This window comes from Macaca thibetana, chromosome 7 (genome assembly GCF_024542745.1).
Source record: "Macaca thibetana thibetana isolate TM-01 chromosome 7, ASM2454274v1, whole genome shotgun sequence".
NCBI lineage: Eukaryota > Metazoa > Chordata > Mammalia > Primates > Cercopithecidae > Macaca > Macaca thibetana.
The window spans coordinates 105,435,467-105,459,130 of NC_065584.1; the positions used below are offsets into that span (position 1 = coordinate 105,435,467).

Genomic DNA, 23,664 nt, shown 5'->3' on the forward strand with positions numbered 1-23,664 from the left:
ACCCTCTGCAAGGAAAAAGCTCACTTCCTTTTTAAGTGAAAGAAACCAAGACTTAGAGATGCAAGGTAGTTCAATGGTGAGCAGTGGAGCCGAGGTTGGAATTCAGGTTGAATCTAAGGAGGCTCTTATAATACCGTCTCTTTCCTTATGACTGGGGAGCTCCACGCCTCTAGCTGGGATGATGACGTTCAGACCTGGGAGGAATCCAGGGCTACCCACCTCTAAAATTCGGAGGGCAAGAAGCAAGAAACAGTCACAGCACTGCCCTGGAGGCTGCTGGGGTCACCTGTCCCCCAGGCTGGAGCTGCCTCTGGCCTCGCACCTCCCTTCCCCAGAGACTGGTGCCCGCCTCCTAGCCCTTATTGGATGGGGCAGGGGTTGCTATCTGCTTCGGCTTGGCCAGCTGCTCCTAGAACTGGCGATTCTGGGAGAGCGCACGGCTGATGGTGGTGTGGTTGTTCTGCACAGAGGACCTGCGCGCCTCTCCCTGCTCCTCCCAGAGTTCTGCTTTCCGCTCCTGCGGCCTCTACTGCTCCCGGTTCAGGCGACTCAAGCCCTCATTGGCTTCCACCTGGGCTTGGAGCTGTCCTGCCAGACTCTCCAGCTCCTTTCACAGGTGCTTGACCTCAGCTTATAGCTGCTGCTCCACCTCTGAGGGTCCTGCTGGGGGCTCCAGGTGTAGGGGTTCAGCTGAGAAAGGAAGCAGACAATAAGGGCCTCTGGATTCTCAAAAAACCCTCCTCTTGGTGCACAGCTCCTCTCAGGCTCTGCAAACTTGGCCTCCCTGCTAATGATTCCTTGTACCCGATGGTAGCCTATCTTCCAAGCCCCTTTCAGATAGAGAGCACTGTGGGTGCTGACAATCGGCACTCCTCCCTCTTTGTTGATGGGGACACTGAGGCTCATGGAGATGACAAGACTTGCCATCTCCTGGCACAGACCTCTTTCCCTCTGCCTCAAAGCCCTTCCATGCACCCACCTCCCTGGGGCATTCTAAGCGACCCCCACAGCCCTCCGATGCCAGTCCTGCTTTGAGGTCACCCCAGCCCCAGCTCACCCATCTGGTTCTTCAGTTTGGTCAAGCTTGTCTCCAGCTCCTGTACCTGATGCAGGTCATGCTTCTTCTCCTCCTTCAATGTGCAAACCTGCCCAAAGCACAGGGGGAAAGGGCCCTGGAGAAGAGGGGCTGGTAGCTGGGCAGGCTACCATCTCCCTCTCTGCCCCCACCTCCACAAAGCCCAGACCCATGACCACTTCTGGCTGTGTTCCTCCCATTGCATAGATGCTCAGAACGATCAAGCGACCTCTCTTAGGCGGGGACTGAAGGGTCAGGTCTCACCTGCTCTGACATCTCCTGCATCCTCTGCCACACACGGCATGCTCTCCATGGAGATACTCAGCGCACTGGTCTCTCCATTTGTAGATACTACAGCCACTCTATCAACTGCAAGAACTGACACGGAAGTTAGGAAGGGCTGTCACTGGTCCTCACCTACTCCTGGCCACCTGGCGTCATCATCCTTCCACGTCCCTCCTTCTGCAAAGCCTCACAGGCCCCAGGTATGCTTCCAGCTGTGCCCGCTCTTCCATGGCCTGCTGTAACTGCTGGTTAGCATCCAGGGCTTCGCAGCAGCTAGACAACTGGATGGTGAAGTGGGAGAGGTTTCGATCTGGGGAGCACAGGCCATTCCACATAGTGCCTTTAAATGGGCTAGGGCTAGGCTCAATGTACGACTCAGTCAATAAAGATTTCTGTCAAGTTGCTTTGCTTTAGAAACAAAAAATTAAATAATTTTAAAGAGCTCTCAGGCCAGGTATGGTGGCTCATGTCTGTAATCCCAAAACTTTGGGAGGCTGAAGCGGGTGGATTCCTTGAGCTCAGGAGTTCCAGACCGGCCTGGGCAACATGGCGAAGCCTCATCTCTACAAATACAAATTAGCCAGGTGCAGTGGCATGCACCTGTAGTCCCAGTTATTTGAGAGGCTGAGGCTTCAGCCTGGGAGGTGGAAGTTGCAGTGAGCCAAGATAGCACTACCACACTCCAGCCTGGATCACAGAGCGAGACCTTATCTCAAAAAAAAAAAAAAAAAAAAAAAAAAAAAGAAAAAAGATGATCACAACTCTCTCTTATTACCACGGAATAGTGAAAGGGTTGACTTGAACCTCAGAAGGAAATACACAGACTCATGAGCTAGCCATATAAATGTAATCTATAAAATAATGGCTTTCATCCATGATGCTTTAAGAAAAAAAAATTTAAGCCCTAACCTTGAGATTCTGATTCCCCAGGCCTATGACAGGGTCTCAGTTTGTAGATTTTTAGCAGTCTCTAGAGGATTCTATGGCAGAAGCAGAACAAGGACTCAAATGTTCCAGCTCTTGGCTGGAGCCTCCCCATATCCAGCATGATCCCTAGACCATGGCCCCAGCTGGATGGGGCTCCCACTGCCCTGAAGCTACAGCCTCTTGCCTGCTGAAGCATGAGGTCGGCAATCTCCAGTTTGTTTTTCAGCTCCTCCAAGTCACGCTGCACCCCTGCCTTGTGGGTCAGCGCAACTGGAAGCTGCTCTGCCTAAGCTGAGTTCTCCTGCTTCAGTTCCTTATTACTGTTGCTATGGCCAGAGGCAGCAGAGAAAGGAATGAACGAAGAATAGAAAGGATTGTTTTGGTGATCAACCCTCTACCCTCGCCCCACAACCACAGAACTGTGGCACTGGAAGAGACCCCAGGAATCAAATGTCATGAGTTGCCCGAATCTACAGCATGAGTGAGGGGCATGGATGGCATTAGAGCTTAGCGGTGCACGCATGCAGACCTGTACGACCACCTCACCATGCTCACCTGCACCCCTCCCACCTTGCCCACGCCACCCATGCTAAGGGCCCCAGACCTCCCGTTCCACCTTCCCCCATCCTAGGTGTTCTTGTCCACCTGCAGCCTGAGGGCATCTCTGTCTCTGCTTAACTGGTTGTTGTCCTGCAAATACAGAAAGGTGAAGTCAGGATACAGCAGGCAGAGGAGCAGCTGGCTGAGCAGGAACAACAGCTACAGTGACTATTCCAAAGTAACACTTCGTCACTCTCAATCGTGCCTGACATGTTTTCAAGGCATTTCCAAGCCCATGGTTTCATTTGTTTCTAAAATAACTCAGTAAGGGTGGAAGGGACAGGAAAAGAGATCTAATTTATAGCTGGCTAGCAGAGAGGCCCAGAGAGATCAGAGAATATTGCTATCGTTCTTACCGTTATGACTACCCCTGTTTGAACCTTTATTGAGTGCTTCACCAGGCATCATGCTAACAACCCCATTTAATCCTCACAACCACCATAGGAGACAGTTACTATTATCACCTCTATTGTGTAGATGAAAAACATGGGGTATTAGAGGTTAAGTGCTTGCCCAAGGTCACTCAGACAGAGCTGGGATCTAAACATCCAGGTATATCTGATTGTCCATGCTCCTGTTTTCACTGTGAGGCAGGAAAATAGGGTCTGGAGGCAGAGAACATAAGGCCGGTTCACACTTCAGCTATAACAGGAAATATCCTCTCCATAGGGAGTACGCGTAAATGACTTTGTAACTTTACTTCATCCTCCCCAGTTACATAGGGCGTACCCGAAGTAACCAATGGAATCCTCTAAGGGGTCATTAACCCCCCCCAAAATTTTGTAACGGGGCCTTTGAGCCCCTGTGCTCGGGCGCGCTCCCACACTGTGGAGTGTGCTTTCATTTTTGATAAATCCCTTCATTCCTTCCTTGCTTTGTTTGTGCGTTTTGTCCAATTCTTTGTTCAAGACGCCAAGAACCTGGATGTCCTCTACCTTTAACAGCTGGGGGTGGAGGACATCCAGTGTTCACTTTTTGAAGAGTACATTTGCATGGTCCAAAACTCAGAAAATACAGAAGGGAAATATCTCCCAGCCACCCTGTTCCTCTCTCTTGAGTTTTTTACGAATCCTTGCAGACATATTTTATGTGTATTATCATAGTACACACATACACACACACACAGACACACACACACACGTGTTCCCACTCTCTACACAAATGGTAATATACTAAAGATACTCTTTTGTATCTTCATGGTACAAGTATCCTAACCCCAACCTAGGACTTGATCAATGCCACAGCCAGGTAAGGGCAGGGCAGGCATTTGGCCTCCAAGCTCCGTGTCCAGTGCTTGCTCCCCACAGTGTCCCCCAACCTACCCACAGCAGCTGACACAGCCCCAGGCTGCCTCTAATGACCACACACAAAAGCAGTGAGAAATGGCCCATGCTGCCTTCTGGGTGGGACATGCCTTCCTGCAGAAGGGACCTTTAGGCTCACTCCTCCATCTGGAAAGCTGGGCTGCCAGGGTATGGTTAGACGGTTGACTCACCCTATTCGCCTTCTTCTACTCCTGCTCCAACACTCCCACACGCCGTTGGAAATACTGCAGGCGGCCGGCCAGATCCTTGGCCTCTTCTGGAATGAGAGAGGTTGAGATGGGGCCCAAAGAACTTCCCCTAAAGGTCTGTCAATGTGTCAAGTTGAAGGATGATGGGGTGCCCAGATTCCCACCTTCAAACTGCCTGGCAGCATGCTGGGTGTAGTACAGTGCTGTCTGCAGCTGAGTTTTCTCACATGTAAGGATTTGTATTGCATGAACCTGAGCCTTTGGGAGAAAAACCAAGCCAGGCCTGATGGTTATTGCCTACAATCCCAGCACTTCGGGAGGCTGAGGCGGGTGGATCACCTGAGCTCAGGAGTTCAAGACCAGCTGGCCAACATCATGAAACCCTGTCTCTACTAAAAATACAAAAACTAGCTGGGCATTGTGGCAGACACCTGTAATCCCAGTCACTTGGGAGCCTGAGGCAGGGGAATCGCTTGAACCAGGGAGGTGGAGGTTGTAGTGAGCCAAAATTGTGCCACTGCATTTCAGCCTGAGCAACAGAATAAGACTCAGTCTCTAAATAAATCATTAAATAATTACACAATGCTTTCCATTTAATAAGCACTCAAAGCCCTTTATCAGTTTAAAATAAATACAAGCCCCTTGTAAAGTAAGGCTAAATGCTAAGTGATGCGGGAGAGAAAAAGGACATAAGTAACTCCTACTCTCATGAGGTTAATGACTAAATCCTATTTTTCTAGAATCACCTGGCCTCTCTAAGCCCTGTGAATGAAACTGAATTTCTCACTCAATACCTGGCTATGACTTGCAATCATGAAAACCAAGAATTGTGTTATGTCACCGTGTATTGCTTGTAACCTGAATTCCACACTAGGCTGGGATCAAGGGTTGAATCTTTCATGATTTGCTCCATAACCTGTATGCTTCTTATCCCAGACCAAACTAAGCTTTTTTCTAGAGTTCTGCAATTTACAGTTAGTATATAAGAGTGGTTTTCAAACATGTAGTCTCTGGACCAGCAGCTCTAGCAGCACCTGGGAACTTCTTATAAATGCAAATTCTCAGGCCCCACCCAGGACCTGATGAATCAGAAACTCTGGACTAGGGCTCAGTAATCTGTGCTGCAGTAGTCCCTCCAGGTGTTCAAGAACCTCTGGCATATAGCAGGTAGTAAAATGTATTTCCTTCTGTAGGTCCAAAGCCAGGGATACTATATGTTCTGTCTCAATATGAGAAAATGACATGCAATTAAAAGACGTATATCTCCTACTCCCACCCTCCATCCAATGTGTTTTATTTTTATGAGTTAAATAAGAAAATGAGTGGCAATCAGAGATTTAATCTAAAACGTATATTTACAGGTATCAGTTCTCATCCAGCCTGATCTCATCCAATATCATTTATATCCTCTTATGTGTAAATTTTAGAAAAGGATCTTCACAATGTAAGACTCAGGCATACTAGGAGTTCTGTAATAAAACACCAAGTAGATCAGAATGTCCAAAATTACTGGAGAAGAAAACTGGAATCATTGGTTATATTTTCAAATTGCATTCAACAGGAAATTTAAGTTTTGAATTTTTTTCACCTTCATCTTCCAATAGAATTAAGCCAAAATACTCCAGCCTTCCAAAGCCTCTAAACAGGCAAAATTTTACTATATTACTTCTTGCTTTTCAATGGCTATAAAGCAGACTCACATTTTGTATAGTTGCAAAGATGCAGACCTAAACAGTTCCATCTGTTCAAGATTAAAACAAAAGTCCTGTAAAACTCAGATGGTGAGTGTAATACTTCACCATTAGCCCCAAAGCCTCAAATATGAAAAGATACCAAGAACACCACTAGCAATCGAAAGTAAACTCTTGGCCGGGAGCACTAGTTCATGCCGTAATCCCAGCACTTTGGCAAGCCAAGGTGGGAGGATTACTTGAAGTCAGGAGTTCGAGACCAGTCTGGGCAGCATAGTGAGTTCACATCTCTACAAAAAGTTTTAAAAATTAGCTGGGTGTGTCAGCACACTTCCCGGGGCTGCTGTGCCATTGCTGGAATCTGCTCTATGGAGAGTACTGAGTACTTCTACCTGTAGCACTTTCCCTGGCTGGAATCCTGCAATTGTCACAGTGGCCCAAGATCCAAGAAGGCAGGGCAGAAGCATCGTGTCCCCTTCCCAGCGAGTGCAAGGGAGGCCGGGGGATGATGCACAAGCCTGTGGGAGGGTGAGGGGCAGGAGGGGTGCATGGTGAGCCTCTGTTGACTGCTTGCTGCGTCAGCTGGAAGGTCAGGACCCAATGTCTATTACAGGTTAAATTACAGAAGTATTTCAGATTTCAGATTTTTTACAGATTTTGGAATTCGAAAATCTGAAATCCAAAATGCTCCAATGAGCATTTCCTTTGAACCTGGCCTTCGAACATCATATCGGCGCTCAAACAGTTTTGGATTTTGAAGCATTTCAGATTTTGGATTTTCGGATGAGGGATGCTGTATTATCTTCTGAATGAGGCCACTCATTTAGGAAAGCCCAGAGTTTGGGGACATGGAGCTGCAGGCCAGAGAGGTGATTTCTGAGGTGGCTTCCAGTGTGGAAGGGCCTCCAAAGTGGTTTAAGGCAAGCCACAAAATAGGAAACCTAATATTTAGCTAATGGAACACTGATAAAACCTGCTCAAGATGTCTGTCTACTAACACAAATGGAGCCAAGCCAATGCATTATTATCATTTGAAAAAGGCACCAATCCCTCTGCAAAAGTACTGAATTGTATCATGAATCATCGCTGGTGGTTTTTTAGGGATATAAAGAAGGTGTTTTCACAATAGATCGCTCAACACACTATCTTCCAAATCTCTAAACATTTCTCTCCCCAGCCCAGTCTTCTCCATAGTTGTCCAAATCCCCCCCTCTTTTCTCTTGTTGTCTCCAAAACTCAAAACCATGCTCTGACTTTCTGTATCCTGCCCTCCCCTTCTTGGACCACCTGGGAAGCCCCCTGATTCCCCAGGGTGTCCCCTTCTTCCCTCCTGGGATCCCTGATCTTTCCTCAAATGGAGCAGTTTGGCCTCTCTTAGTTTCTCCAACTCTGCATCTCAACCTTTCTTCCTTCACTACACAATAATGTCCAGGAGGCAAAGAGCCCACAAACCAGGGAACCTCCCTTTCCAGAAGGGAGGAGAGAGGTGACTACAAATATATGGTTATGATTTTCTTCCCTGGCATGACTGTTTCCATGGGCAGCGCTAAGCCCCAGTCCTGGCATACCTCAGAACCAGGCTCTCTTGAGCTGGAGCAAGTGGGGCCTAGGGAGTCTCTGGGTTGAAGATCTTGCGTACTACTCTGCAACTGCCCTGCTGATTTGGCTCACTGCAACCTCTGCCTCACCGGCTCAAGTGATCCTTCTACCTCGGCCTCCCAAGTAGCTGGGATTTGGGCTACCATGCTTGGCTAATTTTTGTATCTTTTAGTACAGATGGGGTTTCCCCTGTTGCCCAGGCTGGTCTCGAACTCCTGGACTCGAGTGATTTATCCTCCTCAGCCTCCCAAAGTGCTGGGATTACAGGTGTGAGCCGCTGTGCCTGGCCTTGTGCCAGCTTTTAAATATCAACAAGGACAGATTAGAGAACAGTGGAAGAGGGTGAGCAGCATGATAAGGTGATACAGAAATAATTTCACATGAAGAACTGGGCATGCTTGACCTTTTTTTTTTTTTTTTTTTTTTTTTTTTTTAAAAAAAAAGCCATTCTGGGCTGGGCACAGGGGCTCATGCCTGTAATCCCAGCACTTTGGGAGGCCGAAGCTGGTGAAACCCCATCTCTACTAAAAATACAAAAATTAGCTGGGCATGGTGGTGGGCGCACGTAATCCCAGCTACTCAGGAGGCTGAGGCAGGAGAATTGTTTGAACCCAGGAGGCGGAGGTTACAGTGAGCCGAGATCGCGCCACTGCACTCTAGCCTGGGTGACAGAGCGAGACTATGTCTCAACAACAACAGCAACAACAAGGACGCCATTCTGTGAGGGTTAATTAAGAAAATAGGGTCAGGCGCAGTGGCTCACATGTGTAATCCTAGCACTTTGGGAGGCCAAGGCAGGTGGATCACCTGAAGTCAGGAGTTCGAGACCAGCCTAGTCAACATGGTGAAACCCCATTTCTACTAAAAATACAATACATTAGCCGGGCATGGTGGCGTGTGCTTGTAATTCCAGCTACTCGGGCAGCTGAGGCAGGAGAATCGCTCGAACCTGGGAGGTGGAGGTTGCAGTGAGCTGATATCGGACCATTGCACTCCAGCCTGGGCAACGAGTGAAACTCCGCCTCCAAAAAAAAAAAAAAAAAAAAAAAAAAAAAAGAAGAAGAGAATATATGTACGCACCAGAGCTCAACATTAGCTTAGGAGCATTTCTGAGATTTGGAGCTATTCAGCAATGGAAGTTCCTGGTACATACATCAGGTATTCACAATACCCTTTCTCAGGTGTTTGGTCACTGCTAGTGAGCCTGCCTGGATCAGTGTTTCCCAAATGACAGTTATTTGCATCTTTGCATTATTTTTGGGGGTGGAGTGGGGGCATATCCCATACTATATTTTAAAAAATTGACATTAAAAATACATGTTTAAAATGTGTAAAGTGCACTAATCTTAAGTGCACTGGATGTATTTTTTTTTTCATGTATACACTTTTGTTATCCATCACCCAGGTCAAAATACAGAACCAGCAACCAGAGGTTCCCTCCTCTTCCTTCCCAGTCAATAATCGTCCCCTCCTACCTAACCACTGTCCTTACTTCAGTCACTGTCAACTAGTTTTGCACGTTCTTGAACTGCATATAAAGTGTCTCAATTTTTACTTAACATTTTTCTTGAAGTACACTTGTTTTTTGCCACTTTTTATTTGACCTAAGAAATACCATTAATGAAACAATGGTTTGACGTGATAGGCATTTCCCTCCTAATGCGCACTAAAACACTTAACTATTTGAAAAAAGAAGTATCTTTGTGTATCAACTAATATATTCTCCTCGGCCACCGTTGGTACACGGACCACATTTTGTTTCTCAAAGCAACCAGATGATTTCTGAGGTCGTTTGCAGCTCGAACACGGAATGACTTTGTGGTGATCGAGTAGCCAAAAGTTCACGAAATGCACTGTCACAATTGTGATTCCGCTATACCGCCGTGCATCCATCCAACGCTTGTTTAATACCTAATACCTTAGACTGTCCTAGGCTGTGCACACAGAAGACTAAACCTCACTTCCTGAGTTGAAGTGGGGGAAATAGAGGAGTAAATCATTTCACGATGTGTGGTTAAGTGCTGCAGCTCAGGTAACCACTGGCACACAGAGAAAGGGCGGTTTCTGGAGACAGGGCGGAGAGGAGACGGTAAGAGAAGTCTCTGCCAGCCACTCTAATTTGATCACTTTGCCACAAAGCAGCAGTGGCGGTCAACCTCAGCCTCCCTTAGCAACCTGAGTGCCCCGCCCAGGTGCCTTACTATTGGTCTCGTGGGGCGGGATGGGCAGCTCTGCCGTGCAATCCTAGCTCGCAGCCCTTGCTCCGCGTGTACTCACGGGAGGACTCGCAGGCGTTACCGCCCTCCTGCGTGCCCCGCCCACCCTCGGGCGCTTGTAGCTGGTGCGCAGGCGGGGCTGTGTGCAGGGCCAGCGCGTAGCCCGAGCAGTAGCGGTGAAGCGCCTGGGCTGGGCGGAGACTGCCATGCCGGTTGCTCGCCTCGGTCGCCGCCTCTTTAGCCACCGCCGCCTCTGCCGGGGGAGCGGCCGCCTATTGTTTTTCTGTGCGGCGAAGGTGAGGAGCTGTCTCGGCCGGCGGGGGAGCCCCGGGAGCTTCACTGTGAGAGCGCAACTTAGTTGGCGGAGTTGGGGCAAGTTTTGTAATTTGAGGAGGGGTGGGGGTGCGGAGCGCGGCTCGTCCCCTGCGGCTGCTAGGTGGGGCGGGCCCCGGAGCTGCGCGGGGCTTCCGGGGCAGGCTGGTCGGACGGGTAGCCGGGCGGTGCGGGGACCTCAGCTTTGCGGACCCCTCCTCTCTGCGCATCACCCTTCTCCGGCATTGTCTGCTTGGGGCTCGGCGCGCCTCCCACTCCGCAGCCCAACTTGGGGCCGTCGCCGCTTTCCGGGTGGGGGGCGCGCCCGGCCGCGGATGGCCCCGAACCCTGCCCCGGGTCCTCTGGGTGGCGCTGCTGGGGCGGGCTCACTCCTCCCCTGGGGCCGGCGGCCTCCGTTTGGAGTCCGCGCCCGGAACAAGTGCTGCGGGAGCGGGGGAGCGGCTCCCCGGGGGCCGACGCAGACGGTAAATCTGTCCGACGGCGCCCGCCTGCTGGGGTCTCCGCTGCTTCTCCCGGACGCGGCCTGGCTGAAACCCCGCCGCTCCGAGTCGAATGACCCAGGAGACCTGTGCGGTCGGTCCAACTTGCAGCTATACTTTGAGACTAATCTTATTTTTTTTTTTTGTAAAGGCAAACCGGTATGTGAAATTGAAAAAGGAAAAACCCTCAATCAAACTTTCTTTCTCTCCTCTCTCTCTCTTTCTTTTTTAAACTCAAGAAAGGGGGTAGATAGGTTTGTTTTGGAAATGGTTCTTATAGCAGAGTGATACCGTCACATTTAATGCTCCTACTGTGAACTCAGGAATTCACGATGGAAGTTAGATTGAGCGGTATTTTGGTGTTCATTCTTTGCTGACACTCATTAATGAAGTTATTTGGAGAGTTGATTGCTTCGGTAGAGTAAAAACCAGTGTGCCTTTTTTGTTTGTTTGTTACTACTTCCCCCACCCACCCCCCGCATTGTTTTAATTTTCGAAGAAGCAGTTGTTTCAGTTTTTCTAAACCATTGGATTGCCCAGATGAGGACAAACGGTGCAGTTCTTGAAAGGTGGTTATTGGCAAGTTTGTGAAGAAGCTAAGATCAGTTGAGATAAATCATTGTTACTGTTCTTGTATTCCGTCGTGGACTCTTGGGGATTTGCAGGCTGCATTAAGTACAAGTCTGGTCCAGTTTTGGGTGCACGTATTCCACTGAATTTGGTTCGTGTGGCTTATTATATGAACATGATTCTGTTTCAGTTCCCCAGATGGAACTAGCTTAAATGTCTGTCATTCATAGTGACAAATGAACAAAATAGCCAGAGTGTCATTTACTGTTAACTTCAGTTGTGTTCCTTTACCATCTGCTAAATGAAAAATAAAAATTTGAGAAATAACTGTGTATGTCAGTTTTCTGTGGGTGATTTCTCATGCTAAGTGAGTCATGTGGAGAAGCGTTCCTGGGCTTTTCTGGTTTGGTGGGCCTTGTGTTATAAAACCGATTTTCTTCACCTGATGAAGCTAAAGACAAATTTTCTTCAGGCACAGGCGTTGCACTTTAAAACTACAGAGCCAGTTTTAGGATTCACAATACTCGCTCGATGGCTTCCCTTCCTGGTTGTGTGGTTGTGTGTGTGTCATTGTGGGGAAGGAGGTTGGTTGACAGGTTGGAAGGGATTGTCAGGGAGGGACACAATGTAAGCAAGTACTGCTGACAACATAACGTGACGAGTGCACCAGTTGCTTTCCTTCTCTGGGCGGTGATGGCATGTTATCCTGTAGGTACTATTGTTTTAGGATTTCTCACACTTCGTTTGCCTTGACTAAATGGTAACTGCACACATACTGTACTATAAATGGACTCCTCCTCTAGTCCTTAACTCCTGGAGGGCTGTGATAGACCTTACTTAGCTTTGTACCCTCTTTGCCAGTAGTCTTAACATAGCGCAGGCACAGTATGTGTTTGAATTGGGTAAATTATTTTTACTGCCTAGTGGTAGCTAGTGTGCACAGGAAAGAGCCACTAACTCTGGAGACTTGTCCAAAATGACAGTTCACTTGCAGATCTGTGATGAAATTTACTTTAAAAGGATTTCTAACTTAAAAAAAAAAATCTGTCGGTTATTACTTATTTAAAGAAGTGGGGCTTAACTGGTGCTCAAAGGATTTCAACAAGAGATTCCGATTTAGAAATCCGTCCCCCCCTTTTGGTGAAACTATTGTTTTTTTAGAGTCGGAATCTCACTGTTTCCCAGTTGTCTGCCGGGAACCCAACCCGTCCTCCCACCTCAGCCTCCCACAGTGTTGGAATTACAGGCCTGAGCCATCCCACCCAGCTGGTGAAATTATTAAAATTGTAGTGACAGCTCTCCCTCCATTGTGAAATTGGAAAAAAATTAGACATTTTAGAAAAACGTACACCCTTTGGAGCTAGGTAGAGTTCAGATCCCCACATTTCCATTGACTAGTTGCACAGTCTCTCAGAGCTTCAGTTTCCTACTCCATAAAGGTTAGTAACATGCTTTGCAGAGTTTTTAGGGATGAATGAAACTGTGAGGTACTTAACTTCAGTATTTAACATGAAGTAGGTAGCTATTTCCTGGTAGCTGTAATGATAATAATTTTGATACGTTTTTACATGACTTAAGGTTTCTTAAAAGTCTGATGCTTCTGAGTATAGAGGCTTAGCTATTTCTTTCATAAAGAAGGGGCCCTGAGACTTGCGAGTCTTATAGGAATGCATTTCTTAGGTCATGTAAACTGAAGGATAATGGAAACAATAGCGAATTTATCTTCTCAGTCACCTGTGAGTCTTCCTTTGAGAGTGAGACTCGCAGAGTGCTTGGTGGGGTAGAGCTCTTTGTGACTATGGTATTTAGGAAATGGTGAGAGATGGATTGTTTTCGGTACATCAGTCCTAAGAGGCTATGAGGTACTTCCAACTTTCTTTATTTTACCTTAGTCTTGACAAATAACAAGTGTGGATTATGTCTGTATTTCTCAGACTTGTTTAAGGTGGAACTGGACTGGGTGTTAACAGTGTTGGTTCAGTACAGAGACATGAGCAAATCACTCACTTCCCCTTCAAGATAACACTTTAAACCTGCCACCATTTACAGAAGAAAGCAGTGATTTAAAGCAGCTATACCAGCACAGTTTAGAATACTTACAGCACCCGATGGAGTAGATACATTCTAGAAATATTTACCTGTAGTGGGAGTTGAACAGTGAGAACACATAGACACAGAGGGGAACATCACACACTGGGGCCTGTTGCGGGGTGTGGGGCTAGGGGCGGGATAGCATTAGGAGAAATACCTAGTGTAGATGACAAGTTGATGGGTGCAGCAAACCACTGTGGCACGTGTGTACCTATGCAACAAACCTGCACGTTCTGCACATGTACGCCAGAACTTAAAGTATAATAATAAAAAAAGAAAAATAAATATTTACCTGTTAAGGACATTTTCTGTATATTTTATTCCATCTTTCCAATAGTTTTCTTATGAAGAGATTATAGTAAACCTTTAAACATTATGTTTGATCAAACTTATAGATTGAGGTTAAACCTTTAAAAATTATATTTGGTGACACTTATACAGAGTTAGGGTAAAAACATTCCTGACAAAGCTAGGCAAAGAGACTTGGAATTTTTTTTTTTTTTTTTGAGAAGGAATCTCACTCTGTCACCCAGGCTGGAGTGCAGTGGTGCGATCTTGGTTCACTGCAACCTCTGCCTCCCGGGTTCAAGCGAATCTTCTGCCTCTGCCGAGTAGCTGGGACTATAGGCACGCACCACCATGTCTTGCTAACTTTTGTATTTTTAGTAGAGCTGGGGTTTCACCATATTGGCCAGGATGGTCTCGAACTCCTGACCTTGTGATCCCCCCGCCTTGGCCTCCGAAAGTGCTGGGATTACAGGCATGAGCCACCGCGCCTGTCTGAAACTTGGACTTTTGATGTTCCCTTCTTTTAAAGTTAACATCTAGCACTTGAATAGACTTGGTTATTACTGATGGGGACAGACATCCATTTGGAAGTAGCTTTCCTCTCTCTCTGTCTTTCCCAGGTTAGGCTGTCTTACTGCTGTAAATGGGGAGAGAAGAGAAAGCTGTGGGTGGAAGAAAGTTTGTTTCATAGCCTGGCGTGGTGGCTAATGCCTGTAATCCCAGCACTTTGGGAGGCCGAGGTGGGTGGGTCACTTGAGTTCAGGAGTTCAAGACCAGCCTGGCCAACATGGCGAAACCCCGTCTCTACTAAAAATAGAAAAATTAGCTGGGCATGGTGGCGGTCACCTGTAATCTCAGCTGCTTGGGAGGCTGAGGCAGGAGAATTACTTGAACCCGGTCAGTGGAGGTTGCAGTGAGCTGAGATTGCACCACTTTTCTTCAGCCTGGTGGACAGAGCAAGACCTCGTCTCAAAAAAGAAGAAAGAAAGGTAGGGTCCCACTCAGTTGCCCAGGCTGAAACGCAGTGGCAGGATCACTGCTCACTGCAGCCTTGACCCAAGTGATTATCCCACCTCAGCCTCCCAAGTAACTGGGCTCACATGCATGCACCACCATGCCTGGCTAATTTTTTTGTTTTTGTAGAGAGAGGATCTCTCTATGTTGCCCAGGCTGCTCTTAAACTCCTTGGAGGAAGTGATCCTCTCACCGTGAACTCCCAAAGTGTAGGGCTTACAGGTGTGAGCCACCATGCTCAGCCTGCTGGGGTTTTTGATTGGCATTGCATTGAAGCTGGAAATCAGGAGGCAATTGACGTTTTAATAACGAGCCATGAGCATGGTATATCTATTTATTTAGACCTTTTTAGATTTTTCATCAGTATTTTGTAGTTTTTAGCAATTGGATCTTGCATGTATTTTGTAATCTTATATATTTATTTCATGGGTTGTGATGCTGTTGTGAATGATACTTTTCAATTTCCAGTTGGTTGTTGCTAGGCTATAGGAAGATGATTTTATGTTACATGCTGACCTTGGATTCTACAACCTTGCTAAACTCATTTTTAGTGCTAGAAGCTTTTTTGTAAATTTTTGGAATTTTGTGCATGGACAGTAATGTCACTGCCAAATTTAAGGGCAGTTTAATTTCTTCATTTTCACTTTGTATACTTTTATTTTCTTTCTTTTTTTTTTTTTTTTTTCCTGAGACGCAGTTTCTCTCTTGTTGCCCAGGCTGGAGTGCAATGGCGTGATCTCATCTCACTGCAACCTCTGCCTCCTGGGTTCAAGTGATTCTCGTGCTTCAGCCTCCCCATTAGCTGGGATTACAGGCGCCTGCTACCACGCCTGGCTAATTTTTGTATTTTTAGTAGAAACAGGGTTTCACCATGTTGGCCAGGATGGTCTCAAACTCCTGACCTCAGGTGATCTGCCCGCCTCAGCCTCCCAAAATGCTGGGATTACAGGCGTGAGCCACCGCTTCTGGCCCAAGAGGACACACTGTTTCTTGGCTTATTAAGAGGTATTTGGTTAGTGTTAGAGCAGGGGTTGGTACATTATAGCTTGCTGACTGGATTTAACATGCTGCCTCTTTTTATAAATAAATCTTTGTTGGAACACAGCCACACCCATTCATTTACATATTGTTTAACAGAGACCATATGACCTGCAGAGCCTAAAATATTTACCCATTTGCGCTTCACAGGCACTTTGCTGACCACTGCTGTGGACACCAATTTTAGGTATATAAACTGTTTTGTAGCTTCCAAGGTTTTGCAGTCATTTGCTCAGACATATGGGTTGGTGGAAGTGCTTTCTGTTCCTTCTCCCAACCAATCACACAACCATGTAACTTCATGCCTGAGTTTCTGTGTGGTCCCCTATAGAGATTGAGTTTTTACATAGTTCTTTGCAGGCAGCATACATTTCAAAAATCTCCAAACTTTTGCTATTGCTAATCTTTGTGAACTTTGCATACCCAGCGCTGGTACATTCTGATGATGGTGTCTACACTGCACTCTATGAAGAAAAGACTGATGATTGTTTATATTAAAATGCAGGAAGAGAATTGTAGCAGCAACTTTTGCTTCTCTAATCAACACTGTAAAAGACTTACTATGTGTGGGCAGTGGGGGAGAATGTTAATTTATAAATTGAGATAGTTGTATTAAAATCGAGTGACTTATTTTGACATAAAGTGAATGTGTCTCTTTTATACAGCAGAAAACTATTAGATGTGTTTTTTCTCAGCATTATAAAATAAAGTGGAAAATGTGGGAAGAATACAAGTCCTTAACTAGTGTGCTTCTGCTTATTTCACACCCCTCATATTTCTGATTCCTTACAACTATAGCTGGCTTTACTCCTGAGTGGTGAAATTGATGAACATACTTAAAACCACATCATTTAAGACTTTGCATTTTGACATTTCCTCCTCTTCACATTCTTTCAAATACTAGGCAACCTGTAGGGTTCCACTGTCTCTGTCATGTGTTGTCCCTGTGTTACATGAAAACAGCCCCAGTGAACTTGTGAATTTCCTCAGTCATTTCACTGACTACTGGGTGAGGAAGAAGTAGGATTTTCTCTCTTAAAATTCCTTGGTGAAATCATTGGATGGGCATGGTGTGTTTCTTTAATTTTCCTTTTGGTCAAAAATCTGACAAAGCAAAGACTTTCAGTGGGTCTTGGTCTTTCAATAGGTTTAGTTTCTAAGTGTGTTTACTCTGACCGAAAACTGCCTTCCTGTAATATGCTCCTTCCTTTAGAACACAGTTCTTAAGTAGAGTTTGTTTAAATGTATAAAATAAGTTAATGCATTATATGCAGTGAGGTTTCACATCAGAACCCTGAGTTCTCAATGTTGTGGCAGGTTTAAGTGTCACCTTTTACTTTTAAAGTAAGGTGACACTTAAAGGTAAAACACTTAAAGATGTTAAAAGGTAAAACATCTTTTACCTGATTTTTCTCTTACTTGCTTTTTTATTTTTGAGGTAAATGATATCTTTCTCAGGGTGGCCTTCCCTCAGCACCATGTTTAAAATGGCATCTCCTTCATTTGCTATTCCTTGTGTTTTATTTTTCTCTATAGAATTTGTTACTGTGTGAAAGCTATTTATTTTAATGTTTTATTTACCTGTGTACCCCTAGAATAATATCTATGGAGGTAGAGATTTTTGTCTGTTCCTTCTGTACCTACAGAATCTTGAGGAGTATGGTGTCTGGCACATTGTAGGTGCACAATGACAGCTGAATTAACAACTTCAGGGAGAGTTTGTAGGATGGGGGCTCGAGGTGTAGGGCAAGTCAGTTTTTAGATTTGAGGTCATTAGCAGGAGATCCTCTTATGATGTGGGGGAAAAACACATGTTTTAACATCAGACTGGGTTTGGATCTGGTTTCTCCAACTTACCCTTTGACCTTGGTGTTAAATAATGTAACCTTTGAAAGATCAGTTTTTTCAGTGGTGAAGTAGGGGAAATACTATCTTTTTAATGGGGATTAAATGTAATATAAAATATAATGCTCTGTGAATGTTAGTTTTGTCTTTCTCCTTGTGTGCCAGCATTGTGGAAGTCTAAAAGCAACCTGCATTTACCAGTCTGTTTCTGGAGCCTTCTGGGGTCATTACTTTGATTCCTTTTGACAGATACATTCTTTTCAGCAGCTTGTGTTGCCAGCATAACAATGTCCTGTCCCTTTGACCAGTGTGGGGGACAGACACTTTGTCATCCCTTTTTTAATCCGTGTGTCAGAACAACTCTTATGAGTTCTGGCTTTGAAATATATTTAGAGGAGTTTATAATTTCAAACAGTTCAGATGACATCAGCCCTTTCTTATAGTCCTCTGAGTTTGCTCAGCTTCCTCATTCCAATGTGGTGGGAACCATTCAGTTAAATTGATGTTTGTCGTCTTTATGCATAGTCATCCTAAGTTTCTTGCAAATCACGAAAGATCAGAGGGCTGCTAGGTCACTAGTTTGTCTTTGTAGATTTCTCTAATCCAAGCTTGTCCAACTGCGTCCTGCAGGCTGCATGCAGCCTGTGAAGGCTTTGAATGTGGCCCAACACAAATTCACAAACTTTCTTAAAAGATTGGCCGGGCATGGTGGCTCACGCCTGTAATCCTAGCACTTTAGGAGGCCGAGGCGGGTGGATCACCTGAGGCAGGAGTTCGAGACCAGCCTGGCCAGCATCTCTACTAAAAATACAAAAATTAGCTGGGCGTGGTGGCATGCGCCTATAATCCCAGCTACTTGGGAGGCTGAGGCAGGAGAATCGCTTGAACCCAGGAGGCAGAGGTTGCAGTGAGCCAGGATCATGCCACTGTACTCCAGCCTGGGTGACAGAGTGAGACTCCATTTCCAAACAAACAAAAAAATTGTGAGATTTTCTTTTTTTGCAATTTTTTTTTTTAAAGCTTAGCGGCTATTATTAGTGTTAGTGTATTTTATGTGTGGTGCAAGACAGTTCTTCCAGTGTGGCCCAGGGAAGCCAGAAGATTGGATACCGCTCCTTTAATTTTTATGGATTAACAAGGTGTTAATTCCTGTATCAGTTTCACTGATATTTCTTCTGCTTGATGCAGGAACACTTGACAAGTTAGTTAAGGTAGATTGGTCCATACATTTATGGGTTCTTTCATTCCCATGTCCCAGGCAAGTCTGAGCAGGACCTGGAAAGCTGATTAAAAGGCCAGTGAGCACAGTGAGCTTAATTGTAAATTAAATGGATATTTAATACATTGATAAGGTCCTCAAACCTTTCAATCTTTCATTTTCATCCATGCTTGCTATTTGAATCTGATGGGCTTGAAATTGACTGTTCTTCTTGTAAAAATGTTGGTTGGTTATTGCTGCCTTTCGCAAGCTTGGTTTTCAGTGTGGATTTCTGCAGATAATTTTTACACCTAAAGTTACAAAGTCATTAAGTGAAGGCAGTCAGGAAGGAAAGAGTACCCTGAGCCAGGAGGTCTGTTATAAAGCATGGGGTGGACCAGAGAATGAATGGGCATGGGCCCGGAGGTGGTTCAGTCAGTGTGGGAAAGCCACCTGCTTGTCAGCTTTCTACTGCGTTGTCCAGCAGAACACATTGAAGCTTGGGGCCTGCAACTGGTGTGGAGGTGATTGCATTTAGGAGGCTGATGTAGATTTTTTCCCTCTTAAGCGTGTGTTAACTGCTTTTTGGCAAAGTCTTGATCTGAGACATACACAGCTTGATCTGTGGCAGATCTGTGAGGATTTTAATATCGAGAGGGTTCTGTTATTTGAGTTAGGCATAGCTAGGCTACCAAGGCATTGCTTTTCAGTCCAAACATTTGGTCATTTCAATTTATTGTTAATGAGGCTTTTGTGATTTGTTAGAACACAGAGTTTGGGATTTTGTCTGTTTTTTTGCATGTATGAATGACACTTTATACTGTCGCTTATATTGCTGGTTAGTTTGTGCCTTCATTTACCTATTGTGAGTAAGAAACTTCCTCAGATCAAATTATAGAAACAGAACCAAGTGACTATAGAAACAGTCACACTTGGTTCTGTTTCTCTGACTCTTAAGAGGATGGGATCACTTTATACTCTAATTCAGGGTGTTTGGTAAAGGACCTACCATTGTGAGCATTTATAGCCTAGATGAAGTCCTGGCCCAATCTCCAAGTTCAACTTTTAAGAACATGCTATTCTTAATGTTCAGGAAGTCAACCCTGGAAGCCTTCTCTAAATCTTAATGGGATTTTTATGAGAATTCATTTAGTGAAAATAACAACAATCAGGGAATCCAGCTATTAACTCTGAGGAGGGTCACGCCTTTTAGTGGTTAGAGAGGCAAGCTGTAGCCTCCCTTCTTAGAGAAGGGGAGTTGAGGAAGAGATTTCTGGTGGCCCTTGCAATCCTCCCCTCACTTTCCAGGCTCCCTAGTAAGACTGGAAGAAGTCCCTGAGTAAACAGCGTTTTGTGAGTTTGAGGGACTAGGTAAAAACGTAGGTGAACATACAGTGGTTTTCCTTTGATAACTTTTAAATATCCTGTTGGTTGTTGAAACTTCTGTGACAGTGAAACCTTTTGTCCTTATTTTTCAATTGGAAGATCTTTCTGCCCCACTTGAAAAGGTTGAGTTTGGGATCAATCCCTGACCCCACTTCCTTCCTGAATCTCTTAGTGTATGGCATACAGCTGGGCATATGGTAAGCTCGGGGACGGGATTGTACTCATAGAGCTATGCTTGACACCTTGGACTTTAGGTGGCTCATGTATTTTTGATGACAACTTTTGATTTTATTCTCATTTATTCCATTCCTGTTTCAGTGTCTTGGGTCATGAAACTTAATCCACAACAAGCTCCCTTATATGTGAGCAAATCATGAGATTTCTTTTCATTTTGTATTTATCTGTTCTGTTTACTTGTTATAATAAGTCACACTCTCACGTGATAGATTCTCAAGGAAAATTTTAACCATATATGCATGAATACATTGATGTAAGACACTTCAGAAATTGAGTTTGATTTAGTAAATACTAAATGGCTAATCTGTGCATGGAACTGAAAACAAATAATACCTGTAAGACTTGAGAGTTAATTTAGTCAGGGCGATAGTATGCACATATGAAGCAAATTGTCCTGCAAAACAGTACTGTAGCTTCTTATTTTTTACCTGCAGTGCATTCCTGTAAAAGTAGTGTGGAGATCCTCCTACTGCCACTGTGATTTACCTTTTGTTGCAACTAGATGGCACTATGTCATTGGCAAGAGGGCTGTTTTCTTTAGACTCTGGGTGAAAGCTGATATATCATCTCCCTAAAGTGAGGGATTTTGAAGACAAAATTGATGAATGATTGAATCAAGGCTGGAAAAGGTAGGCTGTAGGTGACTATTCTTTATTATGGTAAGAGTGAATTAGTTGAATTTGGGTGATGAAAAGTGCCCGTTTGATGAGAAGCCAGCTTCGGGTTGTGGATGGTTAGGGCTATGAGAGGCCAGTAGTTGCTGGGTTGCTATGCTCTGGAGAGGGTGAGAGAATATCTTTGTAATAGGACTTGATACTGGCCTTGAAGAATATGGATCATTTAGTTGGACACAACGTCCCCAGAATTAGTTGAAGACAAAAGGTAAATGATCAGGAATGGGAGGCAGTGAACATAGTGTTGGATGAATAGTGAGGGGATGGTCAGTGGAAACTCTGGCCCACCCAAGTTTGTGTCAGGTAATGATGGGAGATACGCCTGAAAAGATGGATGAAGCTCAATTGTGAAGGAAGACAAAAGTGTGAGGATTTTGTTTTGTGACCACCGAGGAGCCATTGATGGTGTTTATTTTGAGGATGCTTTTCCTTTTATGCATTTATACATAAATACATAATTATACTGCTGTATTAATAATAGTCATTTACCTTTCCAACATAAAATGTTAATGTAACTTCTGCATAGCTGATTTTTATGTTAAATATAACATGTCTAGAAATATATATGTGTTTTTAGAAGTTGTCTTATGTGCTCATTTTCTTTCTAGACTACTTGGAGATAGTTTATGTTTACCAGCGGGTTTGCATATGAACTGAGTACCTTGGGTTATTTATTTTTATTTTTTTTGAAAGAACGGGTCTTGCGCTGTCATCCTCATTGGAGTGTGGTGGAGCGATCATAGCTCGCTGCAGTGATCATAGCTCGCTGCAGCCTTGAAGTCCTGGGCTCAAGCAGTCCTGCTTCAGCCTCCCGAGTAACTGGGAGTACAGGTGCATGCCACCATGCCGAGCTAAATTTTCCCTTTAGAAGCGTGTGATTCTTTGGTTTTTCGTGTGTATACAGTTTTGCAATCACCATTGTCTGACCAGTACATTTTCATCACCCCCAAATAAAGTGCCATACCCATTAGCAGTCAGGTGCCATTCCCTGATCCTCTCAGCCTGTGACAACCACTTATATACTTCCTGTCTTTATTGACATACCTATGCTGGAAAGTTCATGTATATATATATAAAGTTCATGTATATATAAAATCATACAATACATGGCCTTTTGTGACTGGCTTCTTTAATTTAGCATAATGTTTTCAAGATTCATCCATGTTAGAGCATGGATCAGTACCTTGTTCTTTTTATTAATGAATGACAATCCAGTGACTGGACATATCACATTTTACTTATCCATTCACCATTTGATGGGCAATTGAGTTGTTTCCACTTTTGGTCTATTATGCATAATGCTGCTGTGAACAGCAAGTTCTGGTGAAGACATATGTTTTCACTTCTCTTGGGCATATACCTAAGAGTGGAATTGCTTGGGTGTATGATAACTGTATTTAACATTTTGAGAAATTGGAAAACTGTTTTCCACAGTGGCTGCACCATTTTACATTCCTACCAGCAGTGTATAAGGACTTCAGTGTTTCCATGTGCTTGCCAACACAAGTTATCTGACTTTCTGATGTATAGGCACCCTAATGGGTGTGAGGTGATACCTCATTGTGGTTTTGATTGCATTTCCCAATGACGAATGATTTTTAGCATCTTTTTATGTGCTTATTGGCCGTTTTTCTGTACCTTTGGAGAAGCGTCTGTACAGATCCTTTGCCCATTTTAAAATTTGGTTGTCTTATTGAATTGTAAGGATTCTTTGTGTATTCTGACTACAGGTCCCTTATCAGATACGTGATTTGCAAAAATTATCTCTCATTCTCTGGGTTGTCATTTCACTTTCTTGATGGTATCCTTTCAAGCAAAATTTTCAATTTTGATAATGTTCTGTTGTTGCTTGTTTTTTTTGGCATCATATCTAAGAACAATTCTTTGCATAACCCAAAGTTGCAGAGATTTACTCCTATGTTTTCATCTAGGAATTTTATAGGTTTAGCTCTTACATTTAGGTATGTAATGTGAGAGTTCATGTTTGTGTATTTTGTAAGGGAGGAGTCCAACTTTTTTCTTTTACATGTGGATCTCCAGTTGTTCCAGCACCGTTTGTTGAAAAGACTATTCTTTCCCCAATTGAATTGTCTTGGGCATCCTTGTTGAAACTGATCATAAATGTGAGGAATTTTTTCTGGACTCTGAATTCAATTCCTTTCATTTAGATTGTCTTTGATTTCTTTCAATGTGTTTTGTAGTTTTCATTGTATAAACTTGGTACTTTCTTGAAATTTGTTGCTTATGATTTTATTCATTTTGATGCGATTGTTAATTTTGTTATCTTAATTGTTCAGTTTTTGATTGTTCATTGATACAGAAATACCATTGATTTTGCATACTGATCTCTGAAACTATAGCCTTGTTTCAGAGGTCAATTATAAACTATGATCTGGCTTGTTTGTTTACTTAAGTGGATGCCTTAGGATTTTCTATGTACAGGATCAAGTAATTGGAGATTGTTTTCTTCCTTTTCAATCTGGATCTTTTATTTCTTTTTCTTGCCTAAAATTGCCTTGGGAATCATCTCCGGTATAACATTGAATAGAAGTGGTGAGCGCAAACGTCCTTGTCTTGTTACTGATTTTAAAGAGAAAGCATCCAA

The 23,664-nt window shown here is 44.3% G+C and overlaps 1 pseudogene; it reads right to left on the reverse strand.

Annotated features, from left to right (window-relative positions):
* Window positions 1-549: 549 nt before the first annotated feature.
* Window positions 550-2,836, reverse strand: LOC126959246 (golgin subfamily A member 2-like; annotated as a pseudogene).
* Window positions 2,837-23,664: the final 20,828 nt, after the last annotated feature.